Raw genomic sequence first — 17803 nt, 5'->3', positions numbered from 1 at the left:
TATTTTTCTAGGTTTCTAATTCTATGTTTTTTTGTCTATAGATGAAATGATATAATTATCATAAAAAACTCGCACACAACTGCGAATTGACGAGTTCGAATTCAAAAAATAATGTCCAACCCAATAATTTTTGTATTTGTTAGTTGAACTATGACTTTAAGACTTCTAATTTTATAGTTTTATTCTACTACAAAAATGCTTATTTAAACTCCCTAATTTTTCTTATTCTCTTTTTGCTAATAATACTTATGTTTTTTTCAGTTACACTCAAATAGGTTACTTACGAGTCGTTAGTTCACGTTCACGTATGTAATAAATTAAGTTTAAGTAAGTTAAGTGAACTGAATTCATGACATCTATTTGACTGTAATTAAATGTTTCTTTTTTTGTTTTTTTACAAAAGAGGGAGATTTTTCTTATATTTTAACTAATGTTTTGTGTGGGGTTTGTTGTGTTATAAGCAATATACGAAGGGGTAACAGATTGATGGAGCTTTGTGCTTGCCAAAAATAGGGTTGCTCCTATATCTATATGGAACGTATCAACTTCTTTTGTTTTCTGTTACATGGTGAGAAAGTACTTCCTAATTCCACTCATTTTTGAAAAATTATGTTACCCAAAAATTATGCTACTTTATTCTAAAGAAAATGAAGAAAATAAGGAAAGTGTTCGATTGTGGTCGGCGATGGTATAATTGTACCAAGGGATGTGGCTTTTTTTATGCATAATTGATAGTAAATGATAATAGGAAATTTTCTTCATAGAAATAGAAAAAAGATAATAGGATATATGAGCTTTACGATTGAAATATGTATAATAAAGTTTTTCCAAAAAAAAAAATTATTTACTAGATATATTTAATAGAATTTTTTATAGTGTGTATAGAAATATTTAAATAGTGACATGTAACATTAGATGGATGTATAAAATTATTTTGTATTATAACTATATACAAATTAAATTGATAGTTTGACCAATTATTTTTTTATAATTATACAATGTTTTTAGTATTTATTTTATACCACTCAGACTCTATTTGTTTCTTTTTTTTTTTTGCGCATTGAACCTACTATTCCAGTATAAGAGTAGAAATTTAAAAAAATGTGCAAAAAAAAGGAGTTATAAGATGGTTTAATATTTTAATTGAAAAATTGATTTAGTTAGAAATTTGATTGAATATTTGCATTAAATTTTTTACGACTATTCAAGTTCGTGAATAACTCACTTCAACTTATTAGATTAAATCATTTGAATTACAATCGCGCAGATATTTTATAAATTATTTTTATATTTTATTATATTTTAATTTTATATTTAAAATTATATTTTATAAAGGTAATTGAATAAATTATTATTATTATTATTATTATTATTATTATTATTATTATTATATCTTGTTGATTTCTAATCCAATTCATATTAACAATATAAATTTTAACTATAGAGATATGATAAGAGAGAGTTCTAAATTAACTTGTTCTATCATGTTAGTTTTCTAATTTATTTATTTTTTTCTTTTTAATTAAATAATATTTTTTTTACATATATTTAGTTTTTTATTTTATTTGTGTAGCATTTAATTTCTCGTATTAGTTGAATATTTGTTTGAGTTAAATTGACATATTAATTTTGATCAAATGCAAATTTAAATTAAATAAATGACTTAGTGTCGTCAATATCACAACTTTTGAGGCATGTGTATTTTGAAAACTTCGAATATATCATATTTGTAGGTTTTTTTTTATTATTGTAGATATTTTACCGTTTTATAATTTAATTTAGATGTTGTGTGTTAATTTATTTAGATATTCATCATTTTCGACTTTAATAATTTTGAATGATAATGTTATCGATCGATATAATGTCTATCGATATTTAAATCAATGAATATGTTTCTTTAGTATAAAAAACTAAACATTAATATCTACTAAAAACAACTAAACATTAATATAATATTTAAAATAACTTTAATTATTGACGTTGTTTTCAATTTTCCAAACGCACAAGTTTCATCTAAAAAAGAATTATTATAAATCGTAATACTATTAAACGAAATAACAATGCTAAGTAAAAAAAATGTAGCACTATATCTCATGCTAGAAGTCTACTTGGTATCTAGATAAAGTTAAAAGTTGTAGATTTTTTTAATTTAAAATGGCATAAGTTGCACCTTCTTTTGAATAAATATAGCTTAAAATTTGAAATTTTATCGAAGGGTTTCTCAATATATCATGTTTTTTAATTTAAAAGTTCTCATATATTATGGTGTCTGCATTTGTATATTGTCTGTCTGCTCGGAGTCATTTTTGTCATTCAAGTGACATAATTATGTTTTAATGTCTTCACTATGAAATCTAGCTTTCAAATAATACTCATTTTGGTTTGAAATGATATTTATAACTAAGATATGACATAATCTTTAATTAATGCTGAAAATCATATTTTGTCATATTTTTTTTATTTCAAAGTTAATTTTGATTTAGAAAACATTTAATTTAGCTATTTAAGGATATTTCAAGATTTTTTATTTATATATTCCATTTTCTTTAAATATATTAAGTTGCTACACTTTAAAAAAATAATATTAAACTGTCCTATTTTTTATTATTAGTCGTTCATCACATGTCTGACCAACCACTTCCTAAAAATTTTTTTTTATTCAATTCAACAGAAGACTGAGATGCCACCATTTAATAGGTATACAAATTTTTTTTCTCATTTTTTTTGTAATTACAAAGTTATTTATTAAATAAAATAAAAATAATTACAATATTTTAAAAAATAAAATATTATTAATAAACTAAAATATTATTAATAAACTAAAATATTATTAATAAACTAAAATATTATTAATAAACTAAAATAAAAATAATAATAATAAAATAAAGTATATTACTAAAAAAATTAATTAAATTGAACAAATAAAATATATTAAATTAAAGAAAAAATATCACACATTGAATAAAAAAAATACATCAAATTCAAATTTTATTATTATTATTATTATTATTATTATTATTATTATTAATTTTTATTTATTAGATCCAGAAGAAAAAAAAAGTTCTTATAATATAACACGTTAATTATCTAGGCATATCTATTTAACCGTTTATTTTTTTTTTCTTTCCAATATAATGTATTTTACTTTATTTTACTAATAGTATTTTGATTTTTTAAATATTTTAATTGTTTTTAATTTATATAAAAAATAAAAATACTATCAATAAAATACATTAAGTTGAAGAAAAAAATATATCAAATATTGACTAATTGTGCCAAAAATAAATAATTTGTTCCTAATATTTTGCCAATAAAATAGTGTGACAATTTACCATATTCTAGTATCTACGTCCAATGGATTATTTTTTTTTTATATATATATACTAAATGACAACACTATTTTATTGGCAAAAATATTGCAATTTACCATATTCTAGTATCTACATTCAATGGATTTTTTTTTTATATATATATACTAAATGGCCAAACTATTTTATCGAAAAAATATTAGGGACACATTATTTGTTTTTTGCACGTTTAGTTAACCGTTTGATGTATTTTTTTCCTCAACTTAATGTACTTTATTTTATTTTATTAATAGTATTTTTATTTTTTAAATAAATTAAAAATAATTAAAAATTTAAAAAATCAAAATACTATTAATAAAATAAAATACATTAAATTGGAAGAAAAAAAAAACTGAGTAAATAAATATGGCAAAACAAATGACGTGTTATATTATAACAGTTTCTTCCTTTTTTTTTTCTAGATCTAATAAATAAAAATTAATAAAAATAATAATAAAGTTTGAATTTGATATATTTTTTTATTCAATTTGTAGTATTTTTTCTTTAATTTAATGTATTTTATTTGTTCAATTTAATTAATTTTCTTTTTATTATTATTATTAATATATTTAATTTTATTATTCTTATTTTAGTTTATTGATAATATTTTGTTTTTTAAAATATTATAATTATTTTTGTTTTATTATATAAATAATTTTGTAATTGTAAAAAATGTGAAGAAAAAAAATTTATATACCTAATACATGGTCGCAGAGGATGCGACCGAATTGAAAAAAAACAAAAACCTTGAGGAAGTCGCTGGCCGAGCATGTGATGATTTACTAAAAAGTAGGATAATTTGGTATTATTTTTTCAAAATGTGGCAATTTAGTATATTTAAAAAAAAAAGATATATAAATAAAAAATCCTCCATTTCATGGATAGGATAAGAGACAAAATTAAAATGAGTTATTATATCGTGTCTAAATTAAGTATTTGATAAACTAACATGATATGATAAGTTAATTCTGAATTTTATTCTATTATGTCTCTTTAGTTAAACTTTATATCTTGAATATAAACTGAGTTAGAAAGTAACGAAACATAATAAAAACAATAATTTATCAATTACTCTTTTAAAATATAAAATTAAAATATAATAAAATACAAATATAAAAACAATTTATAAAATATAATTTAAAATATAAATCTAATCAAATATAAAAAAATAATTAATAAAATTTGATATTAAACTTAAAAATTAAATATTAATAATTAATTTAAAAAATGTTTAAGATTTTATAACAAGGGTATTTTTGTCTTTTTATATAATTTAACAAGTTAGTATTCAAAATTACAAAAATTAATTAAAATTTTAAAATAAAAATAATTTTTTTACAAGATTTTTTTGTTATTTATATATAATATATATCATATCTTTATTTATATTCTTACAAATAAAATAGAATTATTTGATTAGTCATGATTTGTTTTAAAATTAAATTATGTATTTAGTAGTGTCAATGGATAGCTTTAAATATAAAATTATTTCATTACTTATTTATTTTTTTAGTATTTTTAATTTATAATATTTAAAATTAAATATTTTAATTAAGAAAAAACTAATATGTTATATCATGTCACAATGAGATGTGTACGAAATACATGATAAAATAAAATTGTGTTTTCATGTTTGTATTAAACACATAATATAATAATGTTTATCATGTCACTATCATCTATTATCTTTACTCAATTTTATATCTTATCATGTCTCTACTATATCATGCGTATCAAATAGACCATAATTCTTCAATTAAATGATGAAAATAATTTAGGTCGTACAATAAGTGTTTATGGTCTAGTTTGTTTATGAAGAATGAGTATTCTTAAAATGCTAGAGTACTTGTATCTAGTATTTACTCTGGGTGAGTTCACTCCCCGGTTGGAACCCACAAAATTTACTATTTTATTATTATTATTATTATTATTATTATTATTATTATTATTATTATTATTATTATTACTAGCGTATAATCGCGGTGTGTTGAGATAAATTACGATTTTGATAAATATATTGTTATATTAAGTTATATATATATATCAATTCTCATACATATTATTGACATTGACATTAGAGTTATACTTTGAATTTTATCCTCAATTCAATCTCATACACAAAAAAATAAATAATTTATAATAAAAAAATATATAACCGTAAAATAAATTTTATCTAATCGTAAAATAATCTAAATACAGGTCACTTCAAATACATTTCATAAAGTGAATAAATAACTAAATAATGAATTTTTATTTTTGTTACTTAACATAGTATGTAACTTATATGAAATACATGACATTTAAGAATTCATATAAATTTGGCTTCATTGTATCTAGTGGCAAAATATATTTCATTCTAGCACTACTTTTGTAGTTTAAGTACTAAGATAAATAATCTTCTTATTACAAAAAACAATTACAATACACATCAAAATTATAATTATCTTTTATCTTTGAATTTACATGTTAGTCTTCATCAATCCTTCATGAATTTTTTATGAATCCTTCAAAAAAATTGATTTTGGCAACTATAGTATTCATGAATCATTTGAGTTCCTCTGAATTTGCATGATATTTAACTATAAATTTAGAATGTAAAATATATAATACATTAGTAAAATTGAGATGTAACAATTGAAAAAAAAAAAGGAAATTCATATCCAAACAAACATAACATACAAATATTCATAAATAAAAATTGATACAAATTTAATGTATGAATCTATTGCAAAACTAACAAAATTTAGCCAAAACAAATGCTATTATAATTTAATTCAAAGCAAAATAACAAAATTATTATGTTTGTATTTGAAGTAACAAAATCTGATTTTTTTGCAGCATAAAGATAAACACATGAATAAGGAAAAAATGAATAAGGAATATTTGATAAAGGAAAATTAATAGAGAATTGTGTATAGATGAGATAATATAAATGATAGTTATGAGAGATATAGAAAACGAGAGATTATTGAAGAGAAATATAGAGGCTATAGAAGAAGAAAAAATCAACAAAAAAGAAGAAAAGTACGAGGCAAATAAAGAATTAGTAAAATCCAATAATTTTTTTAATTAAATTTATGTAATACTCAGTAAGAAGTTGGCGCGGTGATGGTTAAAATAGTGTTTGAAAAACCATTATTTAAAAAAAAAATTATCAAATCGTTGTGTAATTGATTGAATGTTTTTTTAATTCATAAAAAATTTGTTCTCTCGATAAACTGACATACAATTAATTTTCTTCTTATTTTTTAATTCGCCACTAAATTCTCGGATGCCTAAAAAAAATGTGAAATTGTGATGTAATGTAAGTTTTATGTTTTTCTTTCAAAAAAACTTCAGAATCAGATGGTTGTGTTTTATTTTTTTCTTTTTAAATTATTTCTATTAATAAAAACTTTATATTTGCCTAAACACTCTAATTAGTTACACTTGTCAAACTTGCCAAAATATCATAATTAATTTATTATATTGTTATATTGTATAGATACTTTAAAAAAAAAAACTATTAAATCATAGTGTAATTAATTGTATTTTTTTTAATTCATAAATAAATTTTCAACTATAAAAAAGTGTTCTTTTTTTTCTCTTGACAAACTGATGATATAATAAATTTTCTTATGATTTTTTAATTCACCAATAAATTTTCAATGGACGCCTCAAAAAAATGTGAAATCGTGATGTATTAGAAGTTTTATCTTTTTCTTTCAAAAAACTGCACAATGAGGTGATTGTGTTTTATTTTTTTCTTTCTAAAGTATTTATATTAATACAAACTTTATATTTATCTAAACACTTTAATTAAGTGACACTTGTCAAATTTGCTAAAATATCATACTTGATTTATTATATTGTATAGATTATTGTTATTATTTTTAAAGAAAGAAAAGAAAAAAAATGAAATATGTGGTTTATTGGGTCTGACCCATATGAAGAATAAATCAAAGAAAAATAAATTGAAATCCCTAATATAAAACAAATAACAACATTGCCATAAAGGAAGAAAGAAAAAGGCACGGCCGGAGTAACATAAAGGGAGAAAAGGAAATTGACTTCCGATGGTGTAACAGGTGTGTAACAAATTTGCTTTGATCTACGTTTCCTATTGTTATTAGGAAGACCCTGTGTACCAATTGATTATTGTAGTTGAAGTTTCTACTTAGGAGTTTTTATTCTCTCAATTTATGGGAAGTTTTCATATTAAAAAATTGTATTTGTCTCATATTTAATTTTCTGTCAATTATTATTGCTCTTGGAATTGGAATTGTATTTTCTGTTTGTCAATTTATCTGCACAGGTGGAGAAAAAATATTCTGCATTATTGAGATAGTTATCTCTAGTTTTTTCCCAACAGTACCGATACTTGTATATATTCTATTTACCATATTTTTTTTACTGTAAGTGAAATGAATATTTTTTATACATTAATATATTATTATTATTTGATTTAATTTGTTGTTATAAACTAACACAATTTGTGACTTTTTAAATTTTTTTATTGTGATTTTATATCGTAAATTGAATAAAATTAACTCTTAGTTAAATTATATTAAAAATATCATGTTCTTATTTATGCACTCGAACCTTGAAATAATTTAGAGATTTAAAAAAAATGATTTTTTAACTCCCATTTGTTTACTATTATAAAAATGATTTTTAACTTGCTTGTTAACAATATTGATAAGTTCAAAATAATTTCTTTCAAGAACTCTAGAGAGCATAAGCCTCATAAAAATAATGTTCAAAATCTGCCTTGAACAAAATAAGGGTTTGCCTTTTATAGTGGTACTTTCTTACAAGTTATCTAAATTTGGCCCAACTCAAATTTTTAAAATTAGATCCAATTTTTCTTATTAATTCAATCTACTACTTTAATTAAAACTAATATTAAAATTTGATAACACATAGATTCCGCCTTCATTCCTTAACTTCTTCAATTTGGATTAAACAATTTATGATCTTGCTCTTTAATTCTTCACGAGTTACTTCAAATAAAGTAGATATCAAGTTATTTATAACCTCATTTACCTTCTTTGTCATTACTCTTGTTACTGAAGTTCTAAGACCTTGAATATTCTCTATACTTTTTAGCATGGTAATGTTTTTTATGTTCTCATTGTTAACAATGAAAAGAGGAAAAAGAGAAACAATCACTCTAGAGTTTCATAATATAGAATGAACCAAACTTAAGTTAATAGGGTTACAATGAGTATATATACAAAATAATATAAATATCTAAAATACCCTTACTACTAATATATAATAACATTATCTAACATCTCCCCTCAAACTCTCGATGCATTAACATGGAGCATCGAGAGTTTGTCAACTAAAAAAGGGAAACGTTTAATGGAATGCATCTGTGTGAACAAATCAACAATCTATAAAGAAGAAGAGACAAACGGTAGAGTAATGGTTCCATGTTGAAGATGATGACGAGTAAGATGACAATCAATCTCAATGTGTTTGGTGCGTTCATGAGAGACCGAGTTGTGAGCAATTTGAATAGCACTCTTGTTATCGAAGTGCATCAGGGTTGGCTCAGAAAGAGAGATACCCATATCAGACAAAAGCCAACACAACCAAATTATTTCAGCTATAGTGGATGCCATAACACGATACTCAACTTCTGTAGAGGAGCGAGAGACAATATCTTGTTTCTTACTCTTCCAAGAAATAAGATAGTCTCCAAGAAAGATACAAAACCCTATGGTGGATTTATGATATATGGTGTCACCAGCCCAATCAGCATTAGAATAAGCTCACAACTCTAATCAGGATGACGATGGAAATAGAAGGCTTTGAAATTGAGTTCCTCGAAGATAACGAAGAATCCGAATAACTACTGCCCAATGTACTGTAGTGGGAGAGACAACAAACTGACTAACAACATGAACAACATAAGCAATGTTAGGTCTGGTAATCATAAGATACACTAAGCTGCCAACCAAAGTACGATACAAAGTGGAATCTGGTAAAGGAACACCATCCGAGGGAGCATATTTCACATTCAACTCAAGAGGAGTATTTGCTGCTCTAGTATTAGAAAGACGAGCCTGGTCAAGAATGTTGACAATGTACTTGGATTGAGAAAGAAGGTAGCCTTTAGGAGAATAGGCACCTTCAATCCCCCAAGAAATAGCAAAGAGTTCCCAAGTCCTTCATCTCAAACTATTTGGCTAACTGCAATTTCAACTCATTGATTCCACTAACATCATCACCTGTAATAATCATATCATCAACATATAGAGAAAGTATAATGCGACCATAAGTGGTGGACCTTATAAACAATGTAGAATCATGTTCCCTAGAGCGGAAACCAAGAGAAGTGATCACAATAGAGAATTTCTCAATCAAGCTCGAGGAGCCTGTTTAAGACCATATATAGCCTTTTTTAACTTACATACTTCCCCTTGATTATGAGAAACTCTTTGCGGAGGGACCATATAGACTTCTTCATGAAGCTCACCATTTAAAAAAGCATTTTTGACATCCATTTGGGATATATGCCATTGACGAATAGATGCAACTGCAATAAGAGTGCGAATAGTGGTCATGTTGGCTACAGGAGCAAAAGTGTCTTCATAATCCATACCATATTGTTGAGAGAAACCCTTAGAAACAAGACGTGCTTTGTAGCGCTCAACTGACCCATCAGACTTAGTTTTAATCTTGTATACCCAACGAGACCCAATATCACGTTTTCCAGGAGGAAGAGGTACTAATTCCTAAGTATTGGTTTTGTGCAATGTAGAAAGTTCTTCTATCATAGCCTGCTGCCAAAGAGGATCAAGAACAACCTCTTTATAGGAAGAAGACTCCAACAAACGGTGAATAAAGGTTAAGAAAGAAAGAAACGAAGTTGAGTAAGTGGAATAGACAAAATCAGGTAACTGAGTAGACTTACGTTGACGAGAGGGGTAACGAGGAGGATCAATAATCGCAGGAGGTGGTTGAACAACCGGGGGGACAATAGGGATGCCATCATGTGGAGTATTAGTATTTTTCCTACAATTCTCAACATTACAATCACTAGAAGCATAATCATTAGGACCAAACAGATCAATATGGGTTAGTTCAGAACTCTTAATAATCTGAGAATCAGATGAAATAGAGTAACAAGGGATGTGCTCAAGAAAAACAACATTACGAGATACATAAAGTATTCCTGCATGAGGATCATAACAATTATAACCCTTTTGACCATCCCCATAACCAAGAAAAATAGACATGGCTGAACGAGAAGACAACTTACTGCACTCTACTTGAGGGCGAAGAACAAAATAAGTATAACAAAAAACTTTCAAAGAATAGTAATCAAGGGTAGAAGCATACAATTTTTCAAAGGGAGACAAACCTGATATGATAGAGGAAGTAATTCTATTAATAGCATGAACACCAGTAAGAACTACTTCTCTCCAAAACTTATTAGGAACTAAAGCGGACAACAAAAGGGAACGAGCAATCTCTATAATATGACGGTGTTTTCTTTTAGCAACTCCATTTTGTTGAGGAGTATCAGTACAAGAAGTTTGGTGGAGGGGGACATCTTAAGCAAGTAATTCATAAAATTTATTAGAGATATATTCACCACCTAAATCACAACAAAAACACTTTATAACAGAATTATGTTGAGTTTTGACCATTGCACGAAACATATGATAAATGTCAAAAAATTCAGGCCAATTTTTCATAAGATAAACCCAAAAATAACGAATGTAATCATCAATAAACGAAACATAATATCTAGATCCACCTTTGGTGAGAACCGATGATAGACCCCAAACATCAGAGTGAACTAAATCAAATGCGCATATGAAACGGAATCACTTTTACTAAACGGTAAAGCTGGAAGTTTAGCAAGTTTACAACCACAACAATCTGAGATATCACATGTTTGTAACTTTCCTAAGGTTCCAGTAGAAGCCAAATATTTTAATCTAGAAGCAAAAACATGTCCAAGGCGAGAATGCCATAAATAAAAACTAGAAGATAAGGAATTCAAGTGAAAATTAGATAATAAGTCAGCAGTATTTGTTGAGGTTGCAGTATATGAGAGTCGCAGATCATCCAAAACATAAAGTCCCCCTGTCTATGACTTGTCCCAATCATCCTCCCGAAATGTGGATCTTGCACACAACAAGAAGTGGAAGAAAACATAACCGAGTTTACATATTTGACTAACAGAAGCAAGACTCAAAGTAAGATTAGGAATATAATAAACATCAAAAAGAGATATGTTAGGTGTGGAGACATAACCAACGCCTGCTAGTGGCATAAGAGTGCCATCAACAATCATAACCGACACAGACGAGACAGGTTTCACAGACACAAAAGATTTATCATCGTATGTCATATGATGAGATGCTCGAGAATCAAGAATCCATATGGAAGGAGATATACCTGACATACCAGAGGAGTTCAAACCTTTAGAAGAGGTGGCATACATGGCATGTGATTGAGTGGCAATAAGTTTTTGAAGCTGTTCTGCAATATCAGATATTTGAGAAGTAGTCTCAGATGAGTATACAGAACCATAACTAGAGCCAATGATAGGAGGAACAGAAGAACCAACATTGGATGATGACCCCCTAAAATTCTTCTTATGTGCTCTCCCCAATTTCAGACAATGTGCTTTCCAATGTGCTTGAAGAGAATCATCCTTAGCACCAGTCATAACAAATAATGACAGGAAATATGACAAACACAATCACTGAGACAAAATAAATTAGGGATAATCTGATGTTGTGCGAGCATGATTTCTCTCCCTCCAGTCATCGTTTTGTCGATCCAACCATTGACGACAAAGACCTGAATGTTGTGAACCTGCTGTCCACAAATCAGCCCGATCCAACGGTTAACGAATGCACAATCGATGTTTTTGTGAGACTAATTTAACAAAATCGGGAATATGGTTACTCTTCTCTTTTCTCTTTTGGTGGTTGTCTTTCCTATCAAAATAGCCTCTCTCTTTTTTATAGTAGATCCAAAATCAACCAAATCTCTTTGATACCATGTTAACAATGAAAATAGGAAGAAGAAAAACGACCACTCTAGGGTTTCATAACATAGAATGAACCAAACTTAAGTTAATATAGGTACAATGAGTATATATACAAAAGAGTAGAAATGTCTAAAATACCCTTACTACTAATATATAATAACATTATCTAACACTCATCATGTAGCTATTGCACATGCTCTAGAAAAAAATTGCAAACCTTTTTTCATTCTAACAATCACAATTTTCTTCTTGTTCACATCGCCAGACCAAATAAAATTTCACATCCAAAAAGTAGATTATTTTAAAGAGAGAGTTAGGCCATCTATAGAACTGGAAATATTAAATAAACATGTCTACTACCACAAATTTTTTATGAGCTGAGTTCCCCATATTTAACAACAAAGCTCCATTCCAATTGCTGAACTCTACTAATGAGTAGTTAGATTGATTTGATTAACTAGAGTTTTTTTAAAAAAAAAACCAATCTAATTAAACATAATTTTGTCAAATTTAATTTCAACTATACATTAAACCAAAACTAACCTATGGACATTTCTATATATATACACATGAATAGCTCAACACTCAAATGATGTGCCATAATCATTCAAAATATATTTGTTATATGTTGTTCAACACCCATTTAAAAGTCATAAAAGAATGAAGGATTTTTACTTTACTATTTTAAATGCATCAACAACGCACCCATTTCACCATACCTTAACGATCACATTCTTCTAGTTGGAAGATAATTAATATTATCTTGCCTTGTGTAACCAATAACATCTATACCACCAACTTGCTTGGACACATTGACAAAAGTCTTTTTGTTTTAATCCATAATCGTTATCCATTGCAATTTGAGATGCTTGAGTCTCAAATATGTGTCAATGAGAGTGAATTGTATGAACATACCCTAACGGTTGAAGACAGTGATTATGTTGAGCTACATAGTCAACAACCTTGTATTTTCCAACTTTCATTTAAGTGAAATAACCATATGCACGTGACATCCCGTTCTAGTTTCTCCTCTAGTCTCTTTGGTCACGCGGTCTCGTTTGTCAACTGTAATATCCCTCTTTAACATTAAGTAACTTGTAGTAATTATTTTATATTTTACTTATTAGTATATAATTATAATTTATAAAAAATAAATAATAAAATATATACATATATATATGAAACAATACATATTCTAGTTTGTTTTGGAGTTATAAATAAGGGGAATTAGAAGAGTGAATAATAAATATGGTCTATTTAGTATAAAAACTCCATAAGACAAAAATTCAATTACACAAATTGACACCACTTATTTTTTTTTTCATTCCATTTTGCACAACAATGTTGGGTGGGCTCATTCCCCAAGTAGAACCCACTAGTTTTATTAGTATTATTATTATTGAATAAAAAAGAAAAAAAAGGTTTTAATGAGCTTGACCCATGTGAAGGAAATAAAAGGGATTTAGAAATCCCTAAGAATTAGAACGAAAGAGAACAACTGCCAGAGAAGAAAAATAAGGGTTTGGTAGTAACAGGTGTGTAGCAAACATGCTCCGTTTGATCTACAAATTTGGTATGTTATTCTTATCACTGAGTTTGTTATTTTAATATACAGTTTGGGTAGTTTTATGAGTTACTTTGGCATACCCACTTTAGTGGAAGGTTGTTATAAGGTTGTTATTGTTGATTGATGTTCCCTATTGTTATTAGGAAGACTCTTGTGTACCCATTAATTATTATTGTGGAAGTTTTTACTGGACTAGGTCCCATGATTTTTATTCTCTCAATTTGAGGGAAGTTTTCCACGTTAAAAATTGTGTTTGTCTCATATTTAATTTTCTGCCAATTATTTTTGCTCTGTGGAATTGTATTTTCTGTTTGTCAATTTATCTATACAGGTGGGGAAAATTGTTCTGCATTATTGAAATAGTTATCGGTAATTATCTCTGATTTTTCCCAACCAACAACACCAACAAAAAATACACAAAACTAAGAGAGAGAAAAAAGAAAAGAAAAGGGGGAAACATTACTAAACTAGAAGAGAAAAAGAATAAGAAAAAAAAGAATAAGAAAAGAGGAGGACAGAAGAAACAGAGAGGGAGAGGAAGAAAGGGTAAGAGAGTGAAGAAGAAAGGGTTGAGAGAGAGAAAAGAAGAAAGAAAAAAAACACATTTGGCAAAACAAGAACAAGAGAAAAGAATAGTGCAATTTTTTTGCTAGAAGTCAAGGTAGAAAGAGTTGATATTATCATTATATTCTCAATTCTTTTGAAAATTAAGAGGTGAGTTTCCTTTTCCCTATTTTCCTTCAAAATAATGTGTACAACAAATTAGGGATTTGGGGTTTAAATGTTTGAAATGAAGTTTTTTTTTTTATTGTTAGATTTAGGAATTTTGGAATAGATGGTTAAAATAAGTCATGCATGTGAAGTTCTATAACTGAATTTTAGAATAAATTAGAGTAGAATTGATTTTCCTTAATAACATGAAAATATACTCTTTTGATGTGTTTAAGATTAAGGACCTTGAATTTCACTATTGTGACAAATTAGGTTGTGTGAATTGATATTGTGATGTTGCTTTGATATATCCATTGCTTGATTTATTCATAATTTGTACCATTTGTGTTTGAAATAAATTCATTAGGAACTTAATGTAATTGAATGAGTGATGTTAACTTAAAATTCGCAGGACATATGTATAATGTTTTTGTCATAACTTTTTCTCTAGACCTTAGTTTCAAATGATTGTTAATTTTCAGAAAACTGGACTCAATTATCTTCAATTTGAGTACAAATTTTGTGATTTTTGATTGAGTATTGATGCTTAAAAATGAGTTACAAGATAGACCAGAGTTGTTGCACTATTTTTACAATATTTGTGTATTGTTTTGATAAATTGCAAGAATTGGAGGCTTAATTTAAAATAAATAAAATTTTATCTATAAATAAAATATCATAAGATTTCCAAAGAGTTTTTGTTTACTCAATTCTAATACTTAAAAGTTCATGTCAGTTGACTTTGCAGTTAAACTCAGATTTGTGTTATTTTAACATAAATTTGAGGCTATTTTGAGAAAAATCTATCTTAATCATGTTTCTTTGATTTTTATTTTACATTATATGAATAGTATGATATAATTGACTTAATAGTTTATATTATCGTAACAATTTGCAAGGTTGAGTGTGTGATAGTCTTTAATATATTTATTAATAGATGGTGTGTAATTTGCGTGGTATTATATATATATATATGGCGTATCAAGTGATAACTGATATTTATTGTGAGAAACGACAACTATTAATAATAACCATTGAATTTAATTAATGCGTAAGATCAAATTACTAATTAAACATGTTATGTGATTCTATCTCCACTCAATAACTCTTTTATGCTATATTTTATAATATCTCTAAATTTATTCTTTCCATTTTCATAATAACTCGAATTAAAAACTTCTTAATAAAGATATTATTTTTATATTTTTTTTACTTTAAGGATTATATTTTTATTAAACCTGCATTTTTGTTATTTATTATAATATTATTATAACTTTCAAATTTCAATCCTTATTATTGTAATATTTTATTGGCTCAAATTTCACAAATTTCAAATTTCAATCCTTGTAGTTTAACTATTGAAAATGTTATTTCGAGTTTATATAATCTAATAACTTATTTTTTTTTATTTAAGTATTATTAATTTATAATTAACTATTATAAACAATTTTATCAATAAATTCATTAATTTAGTTATTGTAATAAAACCGTTGGTGTGATTAGTTTGAATTATGATATTCAAAATTCGATTTTTACAAGTTCTATATTTAATTTTGAAAATACAAATTTTTTTCAGATTTATTTTTATTAAAAAAAAAAGAGGATTGAAGAGTAGTTTTTTATTTTGATAAACAATAAAAACGCATGTTTAATAAAATTAAAATTCTTGAGTCAAAAAACTGTATAAATAAAAATAAAGTCCTTAAATAATTCTATCTCACAACTACTATAATGAGTTTTATTTTTTGGATACAATATTAAGGAGTTTTTAATTCTAGTTATTACAAAAATAGAAAGAAAATAAATTGAGAGATATTGTATCTTATAATATCCAAGAGTTATTGGATTGGGATACAATCACATAACATGTTTAGTGAATAATTTAATCTTATGAGTTAATTAAATCAAATGGTTATTATTAATAGTTCTCATTTCTAATAATAATTATCAGCTCTCACCAGATACATACATGTATGTATGTATGTATGTATGTATGTATGTATGTATGTATGTATGTATGTATGTATGTATGTATGTATGTATGTATGTATGTATGTATGTATGTATGTATGTATTCTTATATATCTACTAGATGTTTGAATAAGGTGAGAAGTATAAGATTCATTCATGAATTCTCCATTTATATTCGACGGAAATGAACAATAAATGATGGTAAGTGAGACACTATTTAATTATGTCCAATCTTATCAAAATAAAGTTATTGATAACAAAATGACATTGGTAAAATTAATGTAGTCTTTATGACATGCTTGTAGATAAAGTTTAAGTCATTATATTACTCACGTCTAATGACTTAAATATATAAAAATAGTCAAATATAAACATAGAAGAGGTAACTCGAGATTAATTATAACAAATGATAAGTGATTTGGTTTCATCTTTTGGGACCCATTGAGATGTAATCTCATCCGATGTTATTTAAATGGTAAAAAGACTTTGATCAAAAGTTGGAGAAATAAAATATAGCAGTTTATACTACAGTTTGGTTAAAATTTGTAAGAAAATATTTTGAACCATGGATGTGTTATGTACTCTATTTATTTTTATTTTTTATTTTTTTTAAGGATTAGTATATATATATTAATACATTTGTATGACTTTGTGTTGTCATTGTATTAATAACCTATTTTGTTGAATTATGCTAACGATTATATTCTAAACAATTGATAAATGGGGTGTGAAGTTGTCTACATACCAAGCATATAAAGCCAAAGTAAGAGCCATAGAAATGATTCAAGGTGCTCAAAGGGAGCAATATGCACATTTGAGAGAATATGCGGATGAACTTAGGAGATCAAATCTAAACTCTACGGTTATTATTAAGTGTGGTATGTCTGACGTTGGACCAGTATTTGAGAGAATATATGTATGTTTGGAGGCTTGTAAGGCTGCATTTGCTAATACATGCAGGCCTTGAATTAAGTTGGATGCTTGTTTCTTGAAGGGAGAATATGGTGGTCAATTAATAGCCGCAGTAGGTAAAGATGGGAATAATCAAATGATTCCCATTGCATATGCAATTGTTGAAGCAGAAACAAAAGACTCATGACAATGGTTTCTGGATCTTTTACTGGAGGACCTCAACAATGTTCAGCATAAGCAATATGCATTCATTTCAGATCAGCAAAAGGTATGTGTGCTGAAGTTTATGTAATC

Source organism: Cicer arietinum, chromosome 5 (genome assembly GCF_000331145.2).
Source record: "Cicer arietinum cultivar CDC Frontier isolate Library 1 chromosome 5, Cicar.CDCFrontier_v2.0, whole genome shotgun sequence".
Taxonomy (NCBI): domain Eukaryota; kingdom Viridiplantae; phylum Streptophyta; class Magnoliopsida; order Fabales; family Fabaceae; genus Cicer; species Cicer arietinum.
Note: the sequence above shows the minus strand (reverse complement) of the source record.